This window comes from Lactuca sativa, chromosome 4 (genome assembly GCF_002870075.4).
Source record: "Lactuca sativa cultivar Salinas chromosome 4, Lsat_Salinas_v11, whole genome shotgun sequence".
Lineage (NCBI taxonomy): Eukaryota > Viridiplantae > Streptophyta > Magnoliopsida > Asterales > Asteraceae > Lactuca > Lactuca sativa.
In genome coordinates this window covers 383,319,283-383,329,451 of record NC_056626.2, presented here as the reverse complement: position 1 = coordinate 383,329,451, position 10,169 = coordinate 383,319,283, and positions in this window count along the sequence as shown.

The window sequence follows — 10,169 nt, the reverse complement described above, 5'->3', positions numbered from 1 at the left end:
CGCTTTTAATCCTCCAAGGAATAAAAGGAACAGAAACTTCGACTCATGTGCTTGTACTAATTATTCGCCAAATTATACACAACAATACGTTTTATAACATCAAGTTACAGATGCATTTTCGTACTATCAATACACAACCAACTCATAGTCAACAACTCATATCTCTTGGTTTAAAGACTTACATGATATTATCGTCTCACGATCATTCGAGATAAATTCCATGAAGTGATACAAGTGAGCATGGATTTAATCCAATACTCAGAACTTATGAGCACTCATGAATGTCATAGCAATGTCTAACCATTTCAGACAGTCTACAAGCCAAATTCATGACAGTCTTGATTCAATACCTACTTCCAAAGTATGATTGACTATGGACAGTTTGAATAATCTTATTATTCTGGAAGTCAAAACATGAAAAACTGAAACAATAGTAAATAATTGACACAAGATAGTAGTTTTACTCATAAATAAACAACAACTTTTATTTAATCATCAAATGTCAATTACATTTTATCTACTACAAGTTTCAGAAATAGCTATCTAACAATTAAAACTAATATCGTCTTTCAACCCGATGCGTCTCGCATGCTGCAAATGCTTAACCCTATTCAGTCCCTTCGTGAGGAGATCTGTTGGGTTCTCTTCTGATGATACCCTCTTTGCTACGAGGAGTCCTTCTATCTTGTGTCTTATGAAGTGAGATTTTCGGTCAATGTGCCTAGATCTACCATGATCCCTTGGTTCCTTGGCTAAGGCAACCGCACTGTCGCTGTCACAGAAAATCTCCATAGGCTCCTTTATAGCTGGTACAACTCCAAGGTCTCCAATGAAGCTCTTCATCCATATCACCTCCTTCGTCGCTTCGCTTGCTGCTATGTACTCTGATTCGCAGGTTGAATCAGCTACAGTATCCTGCTTGGAACTTTTCCAAGTAACGGTCATTCAGGCTAAATACCCAGGCCGACTGAGAGCGGAAATTATCTCTGTCGGTCTGAAAGCTGGCGTCACTTTACCCTGTCACTCTCAAGTCATCACTCCCACCGAGGATAAGAACCCAGTCTTTAGTCCTTCGTACTTGAGAATATTATTTACCGCAGTCCAGTGAGCCTTACCAGGGTTCCCCTGATATCTGCTAACCATGCTCAAAGCAAAGGCCACATCAAGTCGAGTACAAGTCATTGCATACATGATCGAGCCAACTGCGGAAGCATATGGTAATCGACTCATCTCAGCTATCTCAGCCTCTGTACTCGGACTTTGAGTCTTACTCAGTTTGGCATTACTTTGGATCGGTAAGTCACCTTTTTTGAAATTTTTCATGTTGAACCTCTTCAACACTTTGTCCAAGTAGGTACTTTGACTAAGTCCAATTAGTCTTTTACTCCTGTCTCTCAATATCCTTATCCCTACGATATAGGCAGCTTCTCCAAGGTCCTTCATAGCGAAACACTTCCCAAGCTAGGATTTCACCTCGTGCAAGGTTGGGATGTCATTTCCTATGAATAGTATGTCATCCACTTACAGTATCAAAAAGCTAACTATATTCCCACTAGCTCTGACATATACACAGGACTCATCCTCGCTTCTCAAAAATCCAAACTCTTTGACTTTCTCATCGAAACAAAGATTCCATTTACGAGATGCTTGTTTCAATCCATAAATGGATTTCTCAAGCATACACACTCTATTAGGGTACTCTGCATTGAAAAAACCCTCTGGCTAATTCATGTAAACATCCTCAACCAACTTTCCATTAAGAAAGCGGTTTTGACATCCATTTTCCATATTTCATAATCATGAAATGCAACTATAGCTAGCATAACCCTAATAGACTTAATCTCAGCTACTGGTGAGAAGGTCTCGTCATAGTCAACTCTCAGAGTTTGAGTAAAGCCCTTCGCAGCCATTCGCGCCTTATAAGTGTGTACTTTCCCATCCATGTCGGTCTTCTTCTTGAAGATCCATTTGCAGCTGACTATCTTACGACCCGTTACATTGTCAACCAAGTATCAAACTTGAGTGTCAAACATGGATTGAATCTCGCTATCCATAGCCTCTTTCCACTTTGCAGACTTAGGGCCTGCCATGGCTACCTTATAGTTGTTAGGTTCATCCAAATTTACCAGTGTGTTATCACTGATAAATGTATCACCTTTTGTAGTAATATGGAAACCATAAAACTCAGGTGTATTCCTAACTCCTGTGGAACGCCTCAGAGGTACAGATTTGCCAATCGACTCAACAGGAGTTTCCTTCTCAGGTTGATCGCTAGTGTTTAAGGTTCCTTCACCGCTTGACTCTTGAAGCTCTTCAAGGTCAACTTGCTTCCCACTGTTTCCTTGGCTTATGAATTCTCTCTCATGAAAGACTCATCTCCTCGCAAAGAATACAACATTGTCACTCGGTCTGTGCAAGAGATAACCAAAGGATTTTCTATGGGTAGCCGATGAAAATACACCGCTCACTCCGAGGTTCGAGCTTGTCATGAGTCTCGCGTCTTACAAAATCCTCGCAACCCCAAATCTTGATGTGTTCCAATGAGGGAACCTTCCATGTCCACATCTAGTGAGGTGTATTGGCAACCTTCTTGGTAGGGACTAGATTAAGGATATGGGTGGCAGTCTCTAAGGCATACCCCCAAAATGAGATAGGTAACGAAGCTCGACTCATCATGGAACGAACCATGTCCAACAAGGGTCGATTGAGCCTCTCAAACCACACCATTAAGTTGTGGTGTCCTAGGAGGTGTCAATTGTGAAACAATTCCACATTCCTTAAGAAAGTCAAGGAACTCGATACTAAGATACTCTCCACCTCGATCGGATCGGAGCATCTTTATCTTCCTGCTCAGCTAATTTTCCACTTTTTGATTAAACTCTTGAATCTTTCAAAGGTTTCTGACTTATGCTTGATTAAGTAGACATAGCCATATCTACTATATTCATCATTAAAAGTCACATAAAAACAGTTAGCATCCCTTGTGGCGTTTCTGAAGGGTCCACACACATCTATGTGTATGAGGTCCAACAAACCCTCACCCCTCTCACAAGAACCAGTGAAGGGTGACTTAGTCATCTTTCCAAGCAAACAAGATTCACAACTATCATCTGACTTTAAGTCAAATGATTCCAAGACTCCAGCCTTTTGGAGTTGGCCTATGCGCTTATTGTTGACATGTCCAAGACGACAATGCCACAAGGATGCTTTATCCAAACTAGTGGAAGAATCAATATGCAATACATTATTTCCTAAGTTGTCTACAACCATCACAGTTTTATATACACCATTACAAGGCAATGCTCTAAAATAAAAACACACCATTATAATAAGTATTTATTGCACTAATTTCATTATCAACGAAAATGTGAAACCATGTTTGTACAAACCATGAAAAGAAATATTATTTCTCGCCATTTCAGACGAGTAACAACAATTATTCAAATCTAATTTTAACCCACTATAAAGCAATAAAGAATAAAATCCAATCTTGGTGACAGGTGAAGCTTTCCTATTCCTCATGATTAAGTTTATCTTCTCGTGCTCCACATCCTCGCTTCTTTTTAGTCCCTGCAAATCAGAACAAATTTGAATACCACAACCTATATTAAGGACCCCAAGAATTAGTATGTGGTGAGTTATTAGACAATATAATGTAAATACCTACATGGGTGGGTTTTACTTTCCCATCCTTAATGTCCTGCAAGTACTTAGGGCAGCTTCGCTTCCAGTGCCCCTTATCATGAAAATAGATGTGCTCTGCTTCTTTTGGGTTGGAGGAGGGAGCAGCAGGACCAACTTTAGTCTTGCTTGAAGAGGACCCATCAACAGACTTTCCCTTGTGACCCTTGGAAGGGTTCTTCCTCTTCTTTCCCTTGCCTTGCCCAATTTCCAAGACTGGGGCAGTAGTAAGAGTGGTAACAACATTCTTACCTTTGAGACTACTTTCAGCAGTCCTCAAAAGTCCCTGAAGTTTGCTAAGTGTAACCTCCTCCTTGTTCATATCACAGGTCATGCGGAACTGATCATAACATGGAGGTAAGGAGTGGAAAATGATATCTATAGCCAGCTCCTCTTCAAAGTTCACATTTAACTTAAGCAAACGGTCCACAAATCTTTGCATTTTCTGCAAGTGGGACATTATGGACTCTCCATCCTTCATTTTAGTTGTTATCATGGAGGTGATGATTTCATACCTCTCTTGATGTGCACTCTGATGATATCTTTCCATCAGGTCTTGGTGCATCTAAAAAGGGTAGAAGTCGTAATAGGACTTTTGGATTTCGGCTGTCATAGTCGCCAACATGATACAAGATATTTTAGTGGCATCCTTCTCATGGGTAGTGTACTCAGCAATCTACTTGAGAGTAGCAGAAGACTCATCGATGACCTTAAGCTCCTTGTCAAGGATATATTCCTTGTCCTCATAGCATGTGACCATCCTAATGTTCCTAATCCAGTCATTGAAATTAGTTCCATCAAAAATGACTCTCCCACAAAGGTTCATGAGAGAGAAGGAGTCGGTAGGGTTTAAGCCAAAAGCATTGTTTGAAGAAATCTGAAAAAGAAGAAAGAAAAAGTTTAGATTAGATATAGAGTCCTTAATATAACACCCAAAATGAAATATTAAGGTTAGGACCCAACACAATACTTTACAATTTGGAAGAGGGATGATGTAATCCAAGTTGCAAAATATTTGAAGGTAGGTAAATGACGATTTACCAATTTCCACCATGAAAAATGAAATTGATTATTAGGATTTAAATGAATTGAAATTCCTAGATTCTTTTGAGATTCATTGAACTTTTCAATAGTATGTTTAAATCTCAATTTTGCCCTTCAAGTTTGTGACTGGGATACTGAGGATCACAAACAAGGTGTGAATAACCATGCAAATATACTTGGTACTCTTAATGTTATTTATCACCTAATCAATGTGTCGGTTAACCACACATGCTCCATCGATCTATGACAAACAATAAGCTACCCTTTGTCACCCTTACTAGTCCATGTTAGTTGTAACGACCCATTTTTACAAAGAAAATTTTTCATTTTTGATTAATCAAAACCAATTGCATAAACCATGGGTTCTCAAACATTTGTTTTCAAATCAACATTTATTACATCATTGTTTCCCTTTCTAAAACATCAGAGGGTCCCAAACACCAAAAAATTAGATAGAGTGCACGCCACGTCATCCCGCCTTGCCCTTGCCCTTAGGCTCAGAAGTACCTGAAACAAATCAACAACCTGTAAGCGAATGCTTAGTGAGTTTCCCAGAGCTTACCACACACAATCACATACACACAGCCTGATAGCTAATAGAGCTACACACATACCACAGAAATCAAGCAATACGATCCAGCAAAAGTGCCATGGGTTACCCGCATGGTCTTTACCTAGGACTGTGATGGGCTACCTCAATGGCCTTACGTCCAATACCATGGACTACCCCACATGCACTTTACTTAGGAACGCTATGGGCTACCCCATATGGTCTTATATCCAATGCCTCGGGCTCCCCCAAGGTCTTCCATTCCAACATCACAACACATAGCATATCAATCCACAAATGAATAACATACACATAACATTTTCACATAATGGGCCGGCCTTGGTGCCTTAGACCCATAGGTATGATGAGAAGACTCACCTCCGTCCGATGAATACTAGTACTGTCCTCCTAGTGATCCACAGTCTCCTGAACTCTCTAAAATAATAAAAATAGTAACACAATCAATGATAAGTCATTAATTACCACAAGGAAGGCCCAACCTTCAAACCTTACCCCTAAGGCCCAATTACCCTAATATTGCAAATGGGCCCCAAAGTCCAAGTCCAATGCCCTTAATGGGCCCCTTGGCCCAATAAGACCCCACTAATATTTCTTAGGCCCAAACGGATGAAAAGGCCTCTAACTCACTGAATCCAATAAGCCCAACAGCCAAATGAGGTCCAAAGCCCAAAGGCCCAAAACAGCTTAGGGTCCGACTGAGCTGCGTACGCCCAACTTACCACCCTGGTACACGTAGCATAATGAGATTTCAAGGACTACGCACTGCGTACATCCAGTTAAGCCCGACGTACACCCATGTTAAGCACTTTTTCCATTAAGTGCTTAATGCTCGAGTCATTCATGTCCAAAAGCTAGATCTAAGTTTGAAAAGATGTCCTAAGGCATAAAGTTGGCAACTTTATGCCCTTGCATGCCTCAAAAACTCCCAACACCCCCATTAAGACATTTCCAAGGTCCTTTATCCATGCATGAGACCAATACATCCATCAAGATCTCATTTTTATGTCTCTAAATGACTAAGGGGCCTCAGATCTGACCTTTCCACCTCATGGAGTAGCTTATCTCATCAAATGAGGTTCAAAATCAACCAAAAAGGGAAAAACTAGAAACCCTAGCTAGATCTAAAGGTTTAAATGGAAAGGTGCAAACTTTTTACCTCTAGAAGCCTTGAAAGATGTCCAGAATATAGATTCTTGAAGCACCAAACCGTCCCAAGCTTGTCTAGCAAATCACCTTCTTCAAAGAACTCCCAAAATGCTCACCAAAAGCCTCTTCTTAAGCTCAAACACTCAATCACACTCAAACTCAGCTGAAATATACGAAATGGGGCTAAGGAGGTTGATAGGGTTTGGTCCAAGAGGTCATAAGTTGTTTAAATAGGGTCTCAAGTCCGGATTTAGGGTTTTGGTCTTCACCAGCATACGCCCGGCGTACCCTTACGTATGCCCCGCGTATTTGAGATGCCCCCACGATTAAAATGCAGAGTACGCTAAGCGTACTCATAAGTAAGCCCCGCGTACTCCAAGGGACCATTTATGACAAACTTGAAATTCTTCAAGGGTTTCCAAGCCATACCTGATTTAGAGTGTTACAACTCTCCCCCACTTGAACTAGAATTTGTCCTCGAAGTTTGCAGCCGAAAACAGCTCGGGGTAATGCTCCCGCATTTCCTCCTCCGGCTCCCACGTCCATTCGGAGCCCCTTCGGTGTTGCCACTGCACCTTTACCAACTTTACTTCCTTGTTCTGAAGGCCCTTCGTCTTCCTGTCTAAGATGGCAACCGGCCTCTCAACATAATTCAGGCCCCCATCCACCTGAATATCATCGAGGGATATAACTACAGACTCATCGGCAACACACTTCAAAAGCTGAGACACGTGGAAGGTGTTATGAATATGATTGAGTTCCTCCGGAAGCTCTAAACGATACGCTACCTTGCCCACTCGAGCTATAATCTTGAACGGGCCTATGAACCGGGGCCCCAACTTGCCCCTCTTACAACATCTGATAATCCCCTTCCAGGGTGACACCTTCAGCAAAACAAAATCTCTTTCCTGAAACTCGGGATTCGATCGTCAACGATCAGTGTAACTCTTCTGACGGCTCTGCGTGACCTGCAACCGGTTGCGCACCTGCTGGATCAACCTGGTGGTCTTGAGCACCACCTCCGTGCTTCCCATGACCCGATGTCCGACCTCGTCCCAACACACTTAGGTCCTGCACCTCCGACCATATAGCATCTCGAAGGTTCCTCGATCGATACTGGCATGATAGCTATTATTGTACGAGAACTCTGCTAGTGGAAGGTACGTATCCCAACTTCCTCCAAAATCCATCACACATGCTCGCAGCATGTCCTCCAATGTATGGATCGTGATCTCACTCTGACCGTCCGTCTGAGGGTAATAAGCTGCACTGAAATGCAGCTAAGTCCCCAGTTCCTCGTGGAACTTTTCCAAAACCTGGATGTAAACCGAACATCCCTGTCTAAAACCACTGACACTGGCACCCCATGCCTAGCCACCACCTCTCGCACATAGATGTCTGGCAACTTTGCTGCGGATATACTCTCGGAGATCGTAATGAGGTGAGCACTCTTCGTCAGTCTATCCACAATAACCCATATGGCATCCACTCCCCTCGCCATCCTCGATAGCTTCGTAATGAAGTCCATAGCGATCTCCTCCCACTTCTATAGGGGAATAGGTAACGGCTGAACCTTGTCGTGAGGCCGTTGATGCTCGCCTTTGACCTTCCCGCCGGTCAAGCACCGCTCCACAAACCAGGCGATCTCCATCTTCATACAAGGCCACCAATAACCCAACCTCAAGTCCTAATACATTTTTGTTACACTTGGATGTATAGAAAAATTGGATTTACGTGCCACCTCTAATAGCCTCTGCCTGACTCCCCCTGATACCGGTACCCATACTCAGCCACATTGTGTCAACAAACCATGGCTATCCTTGACGAACAAAGGATATTGCCCCCGAATTCTCTCCAGTTTCCATTTCTCTTTCTTCACCCCCTCAACCTGGACTCCTCGAATCATGTCCAACAAAGGTGAACTCACGGTCATCCTCATACAAATATCCCTGATCAGGGACCCTGTCGCCTTACGACTCAATGCATCGGCCACCACGTTGGCCTTCCCTGGATGGTATAGAATCTCGCAATCATAATCCTTCAGCACATCCAACCATCTCCTCTACAGCATATTCAGGTTATGCTGATCCATCAAATACTTCAAACTCTTGTGGTCTGTATAAATAATGAACCGCACCCCATACAAATAATGCCTCCAAATCTTGAGGGCAAACACCACTGCCCCCAACTCCAGATCATGCGTGGGGTAATTCGCCTCGTGAGGCTTCAACTACCTCGAGGCATAAGCAATCACGTGCCCCTTCTGCATCAACACTGCACCCAAACCTGAGATCGATGCATCACAATATACCACCAAATCATCCAACCTTTCAGGTGGTACTAGGACTGGCGCCACCAGATATCGAATCAGCGGGTCTATCCTGCTTGGCTGCCGGCTGAGACTGAGTCGGTCGCTGATCCATTCTCTGAGACTTGGCCTCCTCCCTGGCCTGAGTCTCCAACTCGATCTCCCTCTTCCGGGAATTTTCCTGGAGCTCAGCAAATGTCCGGTAAGTCGAGTTCGCCACGAACTCCCGAATATCTCTCCTCAGCACACTTAGATAACGGCTCATATGAGCCTGCTCAGACGACACCTGCTCAGGGCAAAACATCGCCCTCTCATGAAACTTCCTGGTGATGACTGCCACTGAATTAGTACCCTGCTTGAGGGTCAAGAACTCCTGAATCAACCATTCCCTCTCCACTGGGGGAACATACTCCTCTCTGAACTTAGCATTGAACCTCTCCCAGGTCACCTCGGAAATCTCAGCCAAAGTGAAGTTCGCCGTCACGAACTTCCACCAATCCTTCGCTCCCAGGCAGAGCTGGTTCAAGGCGAACCGAACCCTCAAGTGCTCTGGACAAGAGCACGTATAGAAACATCCCTCGATGTCATAGATCCATCTCATAGCGGCAATCGGGTCCTGTGTCCCGTCGAACTCTGGTGGCTTCGTGTTGCTGAACTCCCGGAACAACAACGAGTCACCTCCCTGAGGTCTGGCAGCAGCAACAGCAGCAGTAGCTGCATCTGCAGCAGCCTCAGTCAATGCTGCGTACCGCTCATCAAAAGTCTCAATCAACGTGGTCTTGATGTCCCCAAACATCTCGGGAATCTTAGCCCGAATGGCAACAACAACCTCCTCATGAATCAATCGACGGATCTCCTCGTCGCTGACACCACTGCTCTCATGTGTGTGTCGAGTCCCAACCATGATGCTTCTGAAATACAACAAAAATTATCAGAGACTCGATCGAGCATACACATACTCGATGATGCAACCCTACTTGTCCTCCATTGTCCAAAAGATTCTTACTTGGAATGCCCACTGATCCGGTGTCTCCAGTAGTACGGGCCCAATACTACTGACCACACCGCATTAGTATTCACTCCAAGTCCTCCTCCTTGAATCTTGGATTACAAGTACTCTACTCTCAAAGCATCTCAGCAGTAGAAATCTCCTAGGATAAGGCATCACAAATCAGGCCACTCTAGTCCTAATATGTATACCTAGCCTACTCTAGCATGCATAACATAACATATCTCATAACACATAATGTAAGGGTACTTTTGGGGATTCACCGTTCGGGTGTTGGCTGATCGTACACACGGCTCTGCTCTGTTTGTCTCAAAACTCTTTTTACTCTTTTCAAAAGTTTTACTTCATTATCAAAAAAATTACTCAAATCCTCAGTTTGAGTTCAGATACGCCCGAAGATGCATCTGAAT